Source organism: Trichoplusia ni, chromosome 24, assembly GCF_003590095.1.
Source record: "Trichoplusia ni isolate ovarian cell line Hi5 chromosome 24, tn1, whole genome shotgun sequence".
NCBI lineage: Eukaryota > Metazoa > Arthropoda > Insecta > Lepidoptera > Noctuidae > Trichoplusia > Trichoplusia ni.
This window is the reverse complement of record NC_039501.1, coordinates 2,237,062-2,253,254: the sequence shown is the minus strand read 5'-3', so window position 1 is coordinate 2,253,254 and position 16,193 is coordinate 2,237,062. Positions and strand designations below refer to the sequence as shown.

Below are 16,193 nucleotides of genomic sequence, written 5' to 3'. Positions count from 1 at the left end.
TAATAAATTTATTTGTCACCCAACTGGTTTGTTTTTCTTTACAATTTTTGTACGGTACCCTCTGTGTTGCATACACAACTTGCTCTTGACATGTTTTCTAGTTACTTAAGTGGAATTGACCTTTTTTGATTTGATATTAAGTTGTAGGTAAGCTAGTACCAACCTATATGGATGATTAAATCTCAAATGTATATACCTGCTATGTTGGAAATGTTCTGCCATGACCAAGATACAAAGTATTAAAACCCGTTTATCAGACGGATATTTCAACTAATAGACAAGCAAACAGACAAGGAAACAAGCTGACGTATTAAATCAGCTCAATTCAAACCGGGAGGAGTTAGGTACTTCATGATAACCCATCCAAAAAAATTATCAGCTATCTCCATACCAAATTTCATCGAAATCGGTCCAGCCGTTTGAGTTGAAGAGGTAACAAAAATACATAGAAACAAACAGACCTTCTTTCGAATTTAATAAAAAGACAAATCTGTTGAAGCAACTTGTAAAATATAAACGAAGAACAGTACTTAATATCAAAACAAAGCTTTGAAAACAAAACACAAAGGAAATGCCCTTTAGATCTCAAAAACTAATTAACTCAACTCCAAAAAAGGCTTCAGCCCTCCCAACCTTTGACAACTACTATTGTTCCTTTTATCTTTAACAATCTTTTTCTTTCCTTTAAAAGACAGACACTTAATATTGGCAACAAGATGGTTTATCTTTCGTCGCAAAATCTTGTTGTACTTTTCGCGTTTCTTAATTATTAACGAGTCAACTTTGTTATAAGTTAGTCAATTGTGTCTCTATTACAAGTAAATAGTTTTGTTTTTAAGAAAAATGTTAAAGAGCACTTGCTCTCCTCGTGTGACTGATTTATTATAATAATATATGTATATACCAGTAGCGTAATAATATGTTTATATCTGTGCATTTGTGTGTATAAGTATGCGTATAATACACTAGCTGTTGCCCGCGACTTCGTCCCCGTGGGTAGAAGATATAAGTTATGATTTAGGTATAACTGCCCTGCTTTTTTCACATTTTCCATTGTATCTTCGCTCCTATTAGTCGCAGCGTGATGGTTTATAGCCTAAAGCCTTCCTCGATGAATGGCCTATTAAACAAAAAAAAAATCAATTTGGAGCAGAAGTTCCTGAGATTAGCGCGTTCAAACAAACAAACTCTTCAGCTTTTTATATTAGTATAGAAGTATAGATTAGTATAGATGTGTACTAGCTGACCCAGCAAACGTTTTTTTGCCTAATAAATTATTTCGTCCCAAAAAATGAGCAACCCTTATCGCCTAGGGGTATGGAAAATAGATGTTGGTCGATTCTCAGACCTACTGAATACGCATATTAAATTTAGTAAAAACCGTTTCGGAGGAGTACGGTAACTAACATAGTGACACGGGAATTTTATATATTAGAAGATTAATCAAAATATTTATTTTATGGAAGAGATTTTTTTAGAACATGTAATGATTTTTTTTAACTTTTGATACATACATTATAAAATAAATACATAAATGCCAGTTGAGCAGAACACATTATACTTCACAAGCGTTTGCATCAACTAAAGTACACTCTCTGTACCCTTACTCTCATTGCCCTCAGTTTTTTTTCTTTTTTAATCGAACGACTACCCCGACTACCGCCAAAGTATACATCCTTGTGATATGGGGAGTTCCGCAAATATTCAAAATACAAGGAATCATAATACGGTTGTCCTGCTCGGGGATTGAACAGTCGACACGTTGCCCTTCATGGATTAAGCGTGGTGACCTTAACCACGGGGTTATCGGTGCAGTCGACCGACCTACAGTTTATCGTGCCAGTACAAACAATATTCGGATAGTCGGTGCGTGCCTTGGGATCAAACTCGAGACGTTTGACTTAGCAGTCCTACGGTCTTAACGACTAGGCTATAGCTCCTCTCTCGTAATAAAACTGCAAAGTTTCAATTTTAAAGAAAAATGACTGTCTTTATAAGACTTTGAAAGACCCCGCTATAAATTCTTCTTGAAGTAATCAAAGTAAATTGAGCAAGGTTTTAATGAGAATATTTTATAATAAAAATTTAAGTGATTTTTCTGTGGGTAGGAAACCATTTTTAATCACGAAAACTTACCGTGTCTTGGATGCAACCATCATATGTTGATCTTTAACTATAATTTTGCTCTAAGTATTCGATACAAACGAAATATTATGAGAAAAATTCATTAATTGAATCAAAACTATCCTTTCTCTATAAAACGGGAAACCAACTTCACAACGAGATAAAGTTTCACTTCAACTTTTTGCTTTCATCTCGCCCTTAAATAAAAAAGCAAATAATAACCAATACTAACGACAGATGAAAAACCCAAACGTGTTTTTTAACGTCCGCTCTACCACTTTTCTATGAATAACGTAACGTTAAAATTCACGTTCGCTTTACAGACTCGGTATACTACCAGTTTCAAAATGACTCTGTGTAATATGTCCTTTGTGACAACTATTTGGGAAAAAAAATATGTTTCTTTGAGTTTGACAGGGTATTAAGTTGAATTATTAATAGCCACAGCAGATTTTTATTTTTATTTACTGTGGATTTTTTTAGTATTTACAAAGAGAACCATATTTTGTAACATCGAATCAAGCTTATGATAATAATTTGATTTAATTTCTGAATAAATAAAATATCTTAAAAAGCACTAAAAAAACCAGACTTAGTAGAGTATAGTAGTAGAGTAATTCCTTTTAGCACTAAAACTTACGCTAGGTAACACAATTTATTTATCATTAAAATAGTATGATAGTCCAACATTTTCTCTTTATATTTCTGCAGTTTCAATCTTCTCCTAACCAATTACTTATAGAATGTCAATATACGTCTACGACAATAAAACAAATGCAAACATTAACTTAAAGGCTGTATTTCATTACATCTACCTATCTCCCTCTAACAATCGATAATAAAAGCTGTAGAAAAGAAACAGCATTATATTTCTACAGGTATCTTCGGTTCTTGGTATGTGATAATTAAATCAAAGTTCTTTAAAGCCGCAAATGCCTTTAACGATAAGTCCGTTTCCCAAATAAAGACTTTTTGGTAAATATGCAAATTGAGATTGCAAACGCGTAAGATGCCAAATTGGGACGTTCGCGATTTAATTTAAATGAATGTTTGTAATATCTGTAACTACGTGCACAGTGGATAATTGTATATATTTCATAATGAAATGAAATGAAATCATTTATTCCGTAAATAGGATATATCATCACTTTTACATGTCTTCTTTTTTTGAGAACGCTGGAGTCGACATTTCCTATCTTTTGCGTTGCGTTGCCCGCGACTTCGTCCCCGTGGGTAGAAGATATAAGTTACGATTTAGGTATACCTGCCGGGTTTTTTCACACTTTCCATTATATCTTAGCTCCTATTAGTCGCAGCGTGATGGTTTATAGCCTAAAGCCTTCCTCGATGAACGGCCTATTCAACACAAAAAGATTTTTTCAATTTGGACCAGACGTTCCTGAGATTAACGCGTTCAAACAAACAAACAAACTCTTCAGCTTTATATATTAGTATAATAGAAGTATAGATAAAAAACGGCACAAAACAATTAAACAACAGATGACTAAATAAACAGTGATCGTCTTATGAGTATAAGGTTTAAAAGCATAATATTTCGACACATAAAAAATCTTTTTTGCTATTAATCTATACTTATACCTATATCAAGTTGAAGAGTTTGTTTGAACGCGCTAATCTCAGGAACTACTGGTTCAAATTGAAAAAATATTTTTGCGTTGAGTAGACCATTCATCGAGGAAGGTTTTAGAATATATACCATCACGCTGCGAATAATAGAAGCGAAGATACAATGGAAAATGTGAAAAAAACAGGGCCGGTATAAATCATAACTTACATATTCTAACCACGCGGACGGTGTCGCGGGCAACAGCTAGCTTAATACATAATTATGATAGGAATATACCTCTCTGAAGACTGAACATTAGCAAACTGAAATTAATATCTACTTTTTTACTTTATAAAGCAAAGTATTTCTAATTACTCATTACTTTATTCGAGCTCTTTTAATTAACAGTTTTTTCATACACCATGTACAGCTGAGTGCACATTTATTAAATGTGTAACAAATTAGACTCTCAACATTAATGAAAAAAAAAATAAACATGAAAATTAAAACAGATTGAGAAACTTATCTTCATTTGTAATTAATTAAAAATGGTGAAATTAAAATGTTTTTATATCGTTAGTTATAAAAAAAGACAAATTCAAGTAAGAAATTTAATATACCTTTTTTTTCTTGTGACGCGGGGGGTTTTACAAACATACAAATCACATGCACAACGATACTCAATTACAATTGTAAACAGGAGTCGAACCAGAGACTGTTGGGTCAACGCACCGGTCGCTTTACCAACTAAGCTAGCGAGGTCAATGACCGATAGTTCAAATCTGTCCATTACATCGTGTTATGTCTTACTGCAAGCGTGTGAAAGAAAATTTATCAGTAATTTTTAAAGTACGTTTAGTTCGTACGTTTTACAGCTGCTAATTAACTTCTTTATTTTTGTTATTTGTTACAGCGATTGCAGTAATCATCTGTGACAATTTCGACCATCAACTCTCAATGCAACACTAAAGCATTTGAGGAAGTAAGAAAGCACGATACGCAGCATAGAACGGCATCTCTTTTCCACAGTACGATAAAAGCCGGTTCAAAATAATCCTCCCACTATTGTGCAGTCTGTACCTTAATTAAGTAACGATGCAGGCTACATGGATTCGTGCCTGTGAGAGGGTATTGAAATATTAATTCAGCCTTCGGGCGATTGCGAAATGGGAAGGATATTGGTCCAGTATAAAGGTAGATAAATACTCTTTAATTGATACAGTGTGTGCATAGATACGTTGTATGAAATGGCGCTGATAGCATAACTGAACCGGCGAACGTTGTTTTACCATATAAATTACTAGCTGTTGCCCGCGACTTCGTCCCCGTGGGTAGAAGATATAAGTTATGATTTATACCTGCCCGGATTTTTTCACATTTTCCATTGTATCTTCGCTCCTATTAGTCGTAGCATGATGGTTTATAGCCTAAAGCCTTCCTCGATGAATGGTCTATTCAACACAAAAATAATTTTTCAATTTGGACCAGTAGTTCCTGAGATTAGCGCGTTCAAACAAACAAACAAACTCTCCAGCTTTATATATTAGTATAGATTTAAACGGAATTTCTGGTACCGAGCTCGTAGCAAAGTTGCAATTGCTAAGTGGAAGGATGGCAGGTTAAACTACGCTTGACGCGGTTGGTCTAAAGATGGGAGACAATCTTTGTCACAACGAGTTCCTCACTGTTTTGAAACGAGAATTTTATATAAAATAATATATGATTACAAGTTCTGTTTAATGTTAAATGTTTCATTATGACTTCAGGTTTAAAAATATTTTTCTTCAAGGAACCGATTAAACTTCTAAATTTTTAAGTAAGCTTTTATTTTTTATTTGTCTCGAATTGTGTTATTAAACTATCGCTCTGTCTGTTTATCCTCATAACTATAATTTATTTTCGTAAACGTTGTTGACTACAACTTTCCTGAAGACAAATTTTTCTTTCAAAAACAAATTATAATATTATTAGTACACCTATATTGTAAATGCTGTGTGTACCCATAATAGGCATGCATATGAGAAACGATTTTATTCCTAATTTAATAAATAAATCAAGTACATAAAACAATCTGCACTGCGCCAAAAATCTCTTCCCGGTCCCGACACTCAACAAAGATCATAATACAAGGTGCGAATTCGTTGCAATACTAATTAATGCACAGAAGGTAATTATCACAGAACAATGAGCTATCGCCCTGTTGTTGGTATCAGTTAATTAGAGACGGGCTACCATCACCTATTGAATTAAGACTTGTTTGTGGGAGCGAGACGGAATAATACCAGGTGTAGAGTGCTGTCTCGCTTTGACGTTTAGAAGTCGTTTCATTTAATAATAGTCTCTATTGTGACAGAACTGTGTTTGTTTACGCCCCTCGCAAAAATGTGTGTTGTGAATGTGATGTGTATGTCTGTATATCTGTGCATCAACTCATGAATTGATCGAGTGATTTTAATTTAGTTTATTTTGTGTTAAAGGTGAAATATGTACGAGTGTTCTGGGATATGTTTGATAAAAATCGGCCTAGCGTTACAAACTGGTGAAGGTGATTTTTTTTACTGTTTGGGATTTTTTTATTTTTACTTTAATACTGTTTTTAGTACGGAACTTGCACAAAATAGAGAGGTGTGGAAGAGAAAGGGGGAGGCCTTTGCCCAGCAGTGGGATCTAAAGCAGGCTATATATAAAAAAAATGTTTTTAGTATACCGCTGAGGAGTTGAACTCTTAAGTAGCTAGTGGAGCGTTGACCAAATAGTATTCTGAAGCTCTAATAAATTAATTATTTATATTATTGATTCAAAGTAATAATCTGTCAGTTGTACAAGCGGGACAGCGCACTATATGGCATATAGCGGCATCTCTCTTTCACACTTGTTATAATATTACTTAAAGACATGGTATACCCTGAGGAGAATGAGGTAATTATCACAGAACAATGTGTTATCATCCTGCGGTTCGTATCAGTTAATTACAGAGTTTAGACGACCTCCGTAGTCGAGTAGCGTACGCACCGGTTTCAAGGTGTCGCTAGCTCTGAAATCCCGGGTTCGATCCCCGGTCGGGTCAATGTAAAAATTCACATTTCTACATTGTCTCGGGGTCTGGGTGTTTGTGGTACCTTCGTTGTATCTGAATTCCATAACACAAGTGCTTTAGCAACTTACTTTGGGTTCAGAACAATGTATGTGATGTTGTCCGCATTTATTATTACAGATTCCATTGTGACAGAATTGTATTTTGGGGTCTAGTATAAGATAAGATACGGAAGGATTGACAACACAATATTTTTATAAGGATATCGTCTTTTTTATGTATAGTGTTGTTAATTAGCGTGTCGTGGTGGCCTTTTAACTCTTTTGTAAGGGTTTGAACGAGGTCCGGCTTCAATCCCAAAGGCAGACAAAGTACCAATGTGACGTGTTCAAGGAAGTTTCATGTGAGTTCTTAATTGATGAACGGTGAAGGAAAACATAGTCAGAAAACCTGAATTTAAAATATTGGAACCTGATACCTGGTGTGTCGTGCGTATGAGGGCATGAAGTCAAATTTGAGTTACTATTTTACATGTTTTTGGTACACATCAATTGGTTTACGAACTTATCAAGCGAGGTCATTGACTTAGAGTTCAAATTTATCCATTTCAACCGAACGTGTCACGTCTGTTGTTTTTTAATGGAGTTGTTGACAAAAAAATCTGTTTTCCAAAAAATAATGGATGCGTATTTTCTTTATTTAATCTCGTAAACGAAAAATTCATAGAATATAGTTATTACAAATCTTGTGTGACGTCACTTACCAGTACGCTTTTGACTAGCAAGTAATGGTTTTAGAACCCACTACCAAACTTAACTACTTTATAACTTCTTTAATTTTTAATGATGTGATGCAATTAAAAATACGCAGTCAATATTTTATGGAAATTGTCTGACGGACTATGCAATTTATATTATAAGATTTACGTAAAAATACGTAAGAAAGACGAATAGCATTAAAATAGGGAAGATGACTGGGTATAAAAAGAAAAAATCTCATTAGTCCCTCAGTTAGATAAGTGAAAAGTATGAGACACGTATTTTTCCCTTTTTCAGAAAAACTCGCATTGACAAAGATTAACTGTTTTAAAGTTTAGGAGAGGGGGCTTGTGACGTAACGATATGGTAAAATTTATACACAATCGTGACGTCACGCGTAAGTTTCATTCACTGTAATTTGGTAAATTTATGTTTGCGGGACAAATTAAAAAATACGTACGTATACAAAAAACTACAAGACGGACACTGCAAAAAAAAATTGTCGTCATCCCTATTGTACATATACTGGTTATGTATCTACAGCAAACATTTGCGTTAAAATTAACTCTGCTCGTATACTTGCCTAAAAATGTCTATGCGATCATTTATTCACAAGGGCCGTCGCGTGCCGTTGTGAATTTAAATCAAACAAGGCTTTAAGTGTCTTCTGTCAGGCATTGATCTTTGACACGTTTCGTCAAAGGAAACTTAAATGTCAAAAGACTGAAAATTGATCAGAGAGACTTCGGGATCCTATATGTGTACGTTATACGACCTATATACATATGTATATAAAAGCTTGGTGCGTCTGTCTGTCACCGGGCGGTATCTCAAGAACTGTGATAGGAAGACAATTAAAATGTTCCTGTTGCTATAAAAATTAATTATAATAATGTTATGCCATAACCTACCTGTTTATTATTGGGTATTTCCATATGATAAAATATAAGTGTATGTATATTAATTTCTTAATAACTGATTGAGCTCATTAAAATCGAACTGTAGTACAGGCTTATTAAAATAATCTCCCCGTTTTCCGATAATTTCTACAAATAACTCTGTTTTACATGCCTTCATAATTCCTTGACAAACGCCAATCCAAATTTCTAATTAAAATTAGAAGATGTTCAACCTCCCACAATTATTGGCCTTTCGTGAATAAACAAATGAAAATCTTGATTGCGATTTGAAATTATGTTAATTATTATTTGACATGGCATCACAGAGTAGCAGGATTTGATAGCATATTTTTGACATCCGTCTTTTGCCATTTTGTACCGGTTTTTAACCCCGGTTTAAAACGAGAATTTAACGTATCTGTGTGTGTGTTTTATCTGTCTGTGACATCGTAGCTCCCAAACGGATGGTCCGATTTTAATATGTTTTTTTTTTTGTTTCATCTGATTCTGGAAATGGGATGTGGCGGATGAAACCTTGGTATGCTCGAATGAAACGTATAAACCGATTTATATTTTGGCTGAAAATCTAGAATGACCAAAGTTTAATCTTCGTACATCGTTTCCAGTAGATCCATAATTCAAGTGGTAATTGCGTACTTTCTTTGGGTCGGGGGTTATTTTCAAATTTTAAATTTTCTTTTCTTTCCTGGTATGGACTGTGTATCTCAGAGCTAGAGGCAATAAACAATTCGTTTCCTTCTTTCAAATCATCCTAAAAATAGGTTCCTTTCTTAGTCCAATACCTATCTCAAACAACATGGCAAGGCATTCGTAACAGCGTGGGAAGACTAGAATTCTTCGTTCAAAAGGTCAAACTAAGTAATGTATTTTATTGTTTAGTCCAGCTATTATAACAACTATCTAATTAAATGATATTTCTTCAAAATTGAAGATGTTAGGAAATACTCGATTGTAAAGATGCTTTTAAAATTTTCAATTTTCTATCGACCTATCTCTTCTATCCGTTTGAGCGGTTTGACAGTCAAAGAGTATTTAATTTCCACACACAACCGTTAGAAAATACGACAAACTACGAAAAATATAATAGACCAAAACACATTTTGAAGAACTAGAATGATGGCTTAGGTTAAAACAAAAACCAATTCAGGAAAATCTTTGACATACCGTGCAATTTTCTCAGAAATGGTTTTCGACTACAAGTCATTCCAATTTTATCATCTTTTCAATTTATCTATCCATTCTCTGGCAACATTACATATTTAGAATTACTCATTAAAGCCAGATTTCCACCGAAAAAATCAAGTCAAAATATCTTTCTCTTATCTTTAAAGCCACAACTTGTGTACTCTGAGCAAACAGAAAATCTTTTACACCGGTCCACGATAGCTAACCATCGATCAATGTGTCAGAGAAAGAAGTCAAGATACGAGAACTACACAGAAGGTAGCATTTGTAAGAATAAAGTGGAATACTTAGGTGGTAGCTGAGGAGCTCGTGGCTAAGCTATAACCGCATAAGAGAATCGATGATAGGTTAAGCTAAGCTTGACATGGTTGGTCCGTAGATGGGTGACCATTTTTGTCATATCGAGTTCCTCCGTGTTTCGGAAGACACGTTAAATTGTGGGTCCCGGCTGTTATTCCTACACCTTTGACAGTCGTTACAGGTAGTCAGAAGCTTGAAAGTCTAACAACCAGTCTAACCAAGGGGTATCGTATTGCCCAGGTAACTGGGTTGAGGAGGTCAGATAGGCAGTCGCTCCTTGTAAAATACTCTTACTTAGCTGAAACCGGTTAGACTGGAAGCCAACCCCAACATATTTGGGAAAAGGCTTGGACGATGAACTAAAATGGTAGCTAAAACTGAAAAAAGAAGTTCCACATTCATGGAACAAAAACACGTGTTGCAAAAACTCCCCTGTCATAACATACAGCATGTATATCTATTGTGTAAATAAAAAAGTAAAAAAAAAAATCTAATTCTCAACAGTGCATCCCAGAAAAAAATGGCTATAACTGGTGGAAATTGATATGGAAGCCCAATATTGATTTATGAGAATTGACCCCTTTCCAAAAATTGGGCACGGAAAAAGGCGCTGTTTAAAATTTAAACCATTGCTGCATATGTATAGTTATACACTCTTATAAGTATTATATGTCTATATTCCTTGCATTCACATAGCATCACACATTTATAAACCACCAATTCAAACATTGTATATGTTAATAGAAGAAATTGAGTAACATACTTACATTTCCAAAACCGGGATAATTCTCGAAACTCACAAAAAAACTTTCCAAAAATTGTCACATCAAGTATAAATATGGGACAATAGGGGTTAAAAACAAAAGTAAACTCATTTTCCTTGCTCCCTTATGCGCACGTCTTCGCTTGCCAACTTAGGGCATGAGAAGGCCCATTGGGGCCAAAAATATTTGGAAAAGAGAAATATTTTGTGGAAATATCAAAATTACTTTTCACTGAATGTTTATTGAATTCATATACCTTTCCTCATTTTTTTTATAAAGCAGCTCTTTCTTACTCAGGGGAATATGCTGTTTTGTATAGTACTTAACGAATAGAATATTATTTATAAGTCGTTGATCTTCGAGGGGAAATTAAATGTATAGGTTAGGATTTCTCGTCCAGTTTTCGCCATATATGATAGGATATTAAAATTGTTTTGCTATTGCATTACAAGAGATACCTAAAATGAAATTAAATAAATTAAAATCACACCCAAAGTAGGTAAATTAAAAACCAGCCACGAAAGATTCGATTAGAGTTTTCGACGGAAAACAAATTGGTTGTTTATCACATTTATGACCGTACTAATTACTGCTTATATCTGGATTTTTATTATATGTTTTAAAGGGATCCTCTGTGAAGACAACAACTGCCTAGGTAGCACGGTCTAGTGATAGAACCTGGTGGCTTGTATAGTCTTAACAAAGAGTCCGGTGAAACAGTTAAAGCCTGCGCTCAGGCTAACTGCTGAGACCAAATCAACATAAAAAAGTATACGTGTAACCATCACACGTGATGGAAGTAAAACTACTTTATGTATTGTACGAGATGGGAAGTATGTTTTCCTATTGTTAACTAAAGTATTTATTGACAAAAAAGTTGATACCATATTGCTGTAATGGTCCTCCATTGCATTGGAGGTCACAGTCGCGCCAAAATAATTTTTACTTCAAAAGCTTTAGCCAGATGGACAGGTGAAAAGACGGACAGATTTACAAACGACAGATCCTTAGCAATATGTTTCCATTTTCGCCTTTTGGGTACGGAACACATAAAATGCTAAATATTTTTTTTGCAATCCACTAAAAATCCACCCAATCACTCGTGGTCGTGATTGCATCACAAAACTATATTCCCCAAACCCCGAGGGAAGGTGAGACAAACAACACGATACAATTTAATCTGTTGGAGCTTTTTTATACTTTCATTCTTAGATTGTTTACTTTTCCTTGTATTTGAAATATGATTAGATTCTTCAGAAGTCGATTTATTCGTGTCATACTAAATTTAATATGAAGCTTTTAAGTTGTTGAAAAATTAAAATTGTGAATAAAATGTAATTAACATAATATACACGGTGATTTTTTAGTCGTCTTACAAAAGTAGCCCAGTTCATGTATCCGACGTAAAATACCCCTAGGCGTGATTTTTTTTTTTTACCATCAACTAAGATAATAAGTTCGAAGAAAAATTAAACAAGAGAAATGTGAAATATACTCTTAAAAATGATAAAAACGCCGCCGCCCGCGCCCCTCACCATTGTTACAAGGCTCGGACCGCGCTCGCAACAGAGCTGTGTTTCTAAAAAACTACGAATTGCATCATAATATTGAAAAACAAATCCATTTTAAATTTATTCAAATCTCATAAATACCTATTTTTTTATCATGAACGTGATCTAGTCATTGGATTCATGAACTGGGCTGCTTTTGTAAGACGACTAAAAAGTCACCGTGTATAGTTTTACAAAGATTTTTACCTAGAGTAAAAATGGAATTGTTAAGACTCCATTCCACTCCGTTTGTTCACCCGTCTGTCCTTAGGTTGTATCTTATGAAACGTGAATAATTTAACTGACGGGTGACCATTTCTTCAAAATTATATTTCGCAATCAAATCAAATAATAATAAAAAAAACCTCAAATGCAAAAATGAAAGGTTAAATCCAAAACGTTTCAGAAAATGCTTCTATCCATTTAAGAACTATTATTAAAACAATCTGGCAAATCTATTTTAATCTTCGTAATAAGATTTCGAAGTAAAGCCTGCAAAAGACCATTACTGTCAAGTACCACTCATTTAGATCTCAACAAGAGTGATTCGATTAAATAACATTAAGGTACTTTCGAGTACTTTCTTAATTTTTCTAAGACACCACTGGGAAAAGGTGAGCGAAAACTCTTAAAAAAATATCTAAATTTCGGAATCTGAAATCGTAAACCTGCAGTGAACATGTGGGCTCATCTATATTTAATCCTTCTCTGTATACAAAGAGGTCTGTGGGACGTTTTTAGGCTCGTAATTTAAGGTTTTCTTATTTTTTTTTGTTACTCTGTAACTCTTGAACCCAGAATGAGAAAGCATAAAGAAAAAAATAGCATCTGACTACGACGTTCCAAGTTCCAAGTTATTAGTCAATAGAAATCGGTGAAGCTGTTTAGCCGACAAAACGTAACAGACGGATCATGTTTTTCTATCGCAAACCCATTACATTAAAGCATCATATTTTGTAGAAACCTACTACTAATAATTATTGAAAACAAAATTCCTTTACGTGTTGCATGAGGGTTTATTGTGATTTTTTACTTGGCAATGCAAATAGTATGATTATTCTAAGACACCACTGACAAACGGTGAAGGAAAACATCGTGAGGAAACCTGGTTTCCAAATATTGGAATCTGAAATCGCCCGCAGTGAGCTAGCGTGGTCATCAATGTTTAACCCTTCCCTATACGGGAAGAGGCCTGTGCCCAACATTCAGACGTAAATAGGCTGGTATTATTTCCACATTTTTATAAACTCACTTCTCTTGTTTCTTTGTTTTTCGTTTCGGTTAGATTTTTGCAACTCAATTTTGGGGCACTTCCCGATAAGCCAGCAGGCTAAAATCTGAGTAGCCTCAAACCCGATGACAACGCAATTAGCAAGTATTAAAAAGGCTGGACTGATTTTGATAAAATTTGTATACATAAAAGAACGCTGGTTTCTAGACTTTTTAAATTTATTAATTTCCTTTTTACACATACACGGTCAGCAAATCAGATATTCTAGATGTATCGACAAAATAATAATAGTGTCGACAGCCGTCGGCTAAAACGCCAGTAAAGTTATACATCGCCAAGTTTCTGCCGATCTTACGCTAAAAGTTTGCTGAGTTTCCGATTTCTGGGTCAACGGGGGCTCAGAGTAACTATTGAGCTGGTCTATCATATATTATGATGTGGGATAGGTTTCGAGGTAAATAGCCTATTGGTAAGGTAGTTTTAAAGGACCAAGTATCGCCTCTTCATGTAATAACAAATTTGTGGAAGAGCATTTCATTAGTATATCTTTTTGCCTGCACCGAGGGCCGAGTGGTAGAGGTCACTACGTCGGAAGAGAATGAACGTGACAGGTTGACGTTTGATTCTTTTATTTCTTTTGCGTCTTTGATGGTTTGCAAGCCCCATGGCTCAACACATCATTTCTTATCACATCAATCGCACATAAAGCGTGAGTCTGTAAGTGGTGATTATTCCCAACGAATACTTTTTAGCTTAATACTTGCATTGTTTATTATAGCTGACCCCGGAAACGTCGTTTTGCCATACAAATTATTTCTAGCGAATTTCTGATGTAGGAAAGATATTACTCACTACGGCTAGATAGCAGCCGATTTTCAGATATTATAAATATTTTAGATAGAATATTTCATGAAAATATACAGATTTTTAATAACTAACATTGTGAAACGAGATTTTCACACAAAAGTCCCTAAGATTGTATGTAAAAACTATTTTTAGTCCAAATATCTTGATATTGAAGCATTCACGTGGCCAATACACATAAGTATTCTTCAACAAAACAAAATCAATTTCCCACATCATATAAGCTCAAATATGAACAAAGATCTCTTCATAAATATTGATCTTTGGCGAGAAAATCTAAGAGAAATCTAGGAAATATGAGCCAGACTTATTACCATAAAGCGTTGACCTAATTCTTGGGAACCGTTGTTTGTCACCAGAAGGGAGGTGATCTCAAAATTTGGAAGTCTTCATAATTGATATTCGATACTGTTTTTGGAACGGATAGATCGAGGGATTTGGTTTATTAAGCATGTCTGTGTCTATAATTAAAATGTTGTTTATATTATGGTTATTGAATGTTACATGATTTATTAGAAGCTTTTTTGGAATATCTGTCATCTATCAACATTCTCATGTTTTTAAAAATTATATATTTTGTTATTAAATTGTTTATTAATTTTAGACATATGTATGTTGCACTTTTAGTTTTCGACATATTCTTTTCAATACATTTAATTTAAAATCATACTTATAATTAGTAATAAATGGCCAGTTAGTTTGATTCCTTTAAAAATAAAAAATACAGGGTATCTAAGAGTTTCTAAATGTGTTGCTAGCTTTTTTAATATTTTTTTAAATGTATTTATCTTACACAAGCTTTTGTTACCTAAATATATTCTAGTATCTGATGTTGTGTAAATCTCTAAGCTTTCATTTAGGGAGTAAGACAGGCGTGATGGATTGCCGGTAAATATTAGCTTTCGTTGGCTATTCACTATGCATTTGATATACGGTACTTTAAATTGCGTTGTCTTGTCCAAAGTATATAGTAAATGAGAATACTTTGTGAAATTAATTAGTTTTAAAATCATTTTGAAAAAAATTAATTCATAAAGTTAAAAATATCATTAATTTGAACACACAAACGAATTGTAAGCTATAAATTTCATTTTACGGACTTAATGGTACTGAAAATGACCTTTATTTTTCATGTTCCATAACTTACCTTCTTTTCGAATCCAAACAAAGCAGGGACCACTCGAAAACCACAAATACAGAGTAAAAACCAATAAATTTCAAAAACAGAACGTTAAAAACAATATAAATGGCAACACACACGATTAACCATCAAACGTTCAGGAAAAAAGTTATCCGGGAAACAAACAATTATTACTGCAAAAAAATTTAAAATTAACGAACAATTATTAAGAAACACTGAGGAATTTTACAAAACACTGCAGATTCATAATATCACGAGATTTTTTACATAATATGTTGAGTCGTAATTCGCGATGAAATGATAAAGACACACAACCGTCCGGCGCGACGATCGGGGCACGACTGGCGAAGCTGAAGGCGAGCCTACTGAAACTGTTGATTTCCTCCCCCCGCGCCCCGCCCTTGCCCCCCTGAGATCTCGGGAAAAATGTCATTGCACATTGGGACAAAATTGATGTCCAACATAACCTCGCTTTTTTGTTTTCGGTATGTTTGTTCAGCAATCTATTTATGACGCGACTATAGATGTGAAAATTTTCCGCGCACGCGAGAAAATTCGTGGGATAGAATGCCTTGAGGGATTCAAAATGAGGTGCTACGTCAACCAGTTTCCTTTTTAGTCCTAAATTTGACTTTGACGTGATAAATAGCAGTAGGCATAGTATGTATGTTATTGAGGAAAAATATTTTGGTGTCATTAGAACTTGTCACGTTAAACAAAAATTGATACGTAAATTCTAATAAATGCGGTGAATA

At 34.3% G+C, this 16,193-nt stretch overlaps 1 protein-coding gene across 1 annotated transcript in view; it reads right to left on the bottom strand.

Moving 5' to 3' along the window:
- LOC113505195 (sex peptide receptor-like) overlaps positions 1 to 15,817 on the bottom strand; it is a 287,008-nt gene extending 271,191 nt beyond the window's left edge. Inside the window, exon 1 of the mRNA XM_026887787.1 lies at positions 15,445 to 15,817. The gene's annotated coding sequence lies outside the window, so the exon portion shown is untranslated. The remainder of the gene's footprint in view (positions 1 to 15,444) is intronic.
- Positions 15,818 to 16,193: the final 376 nt, after the last annotated feature.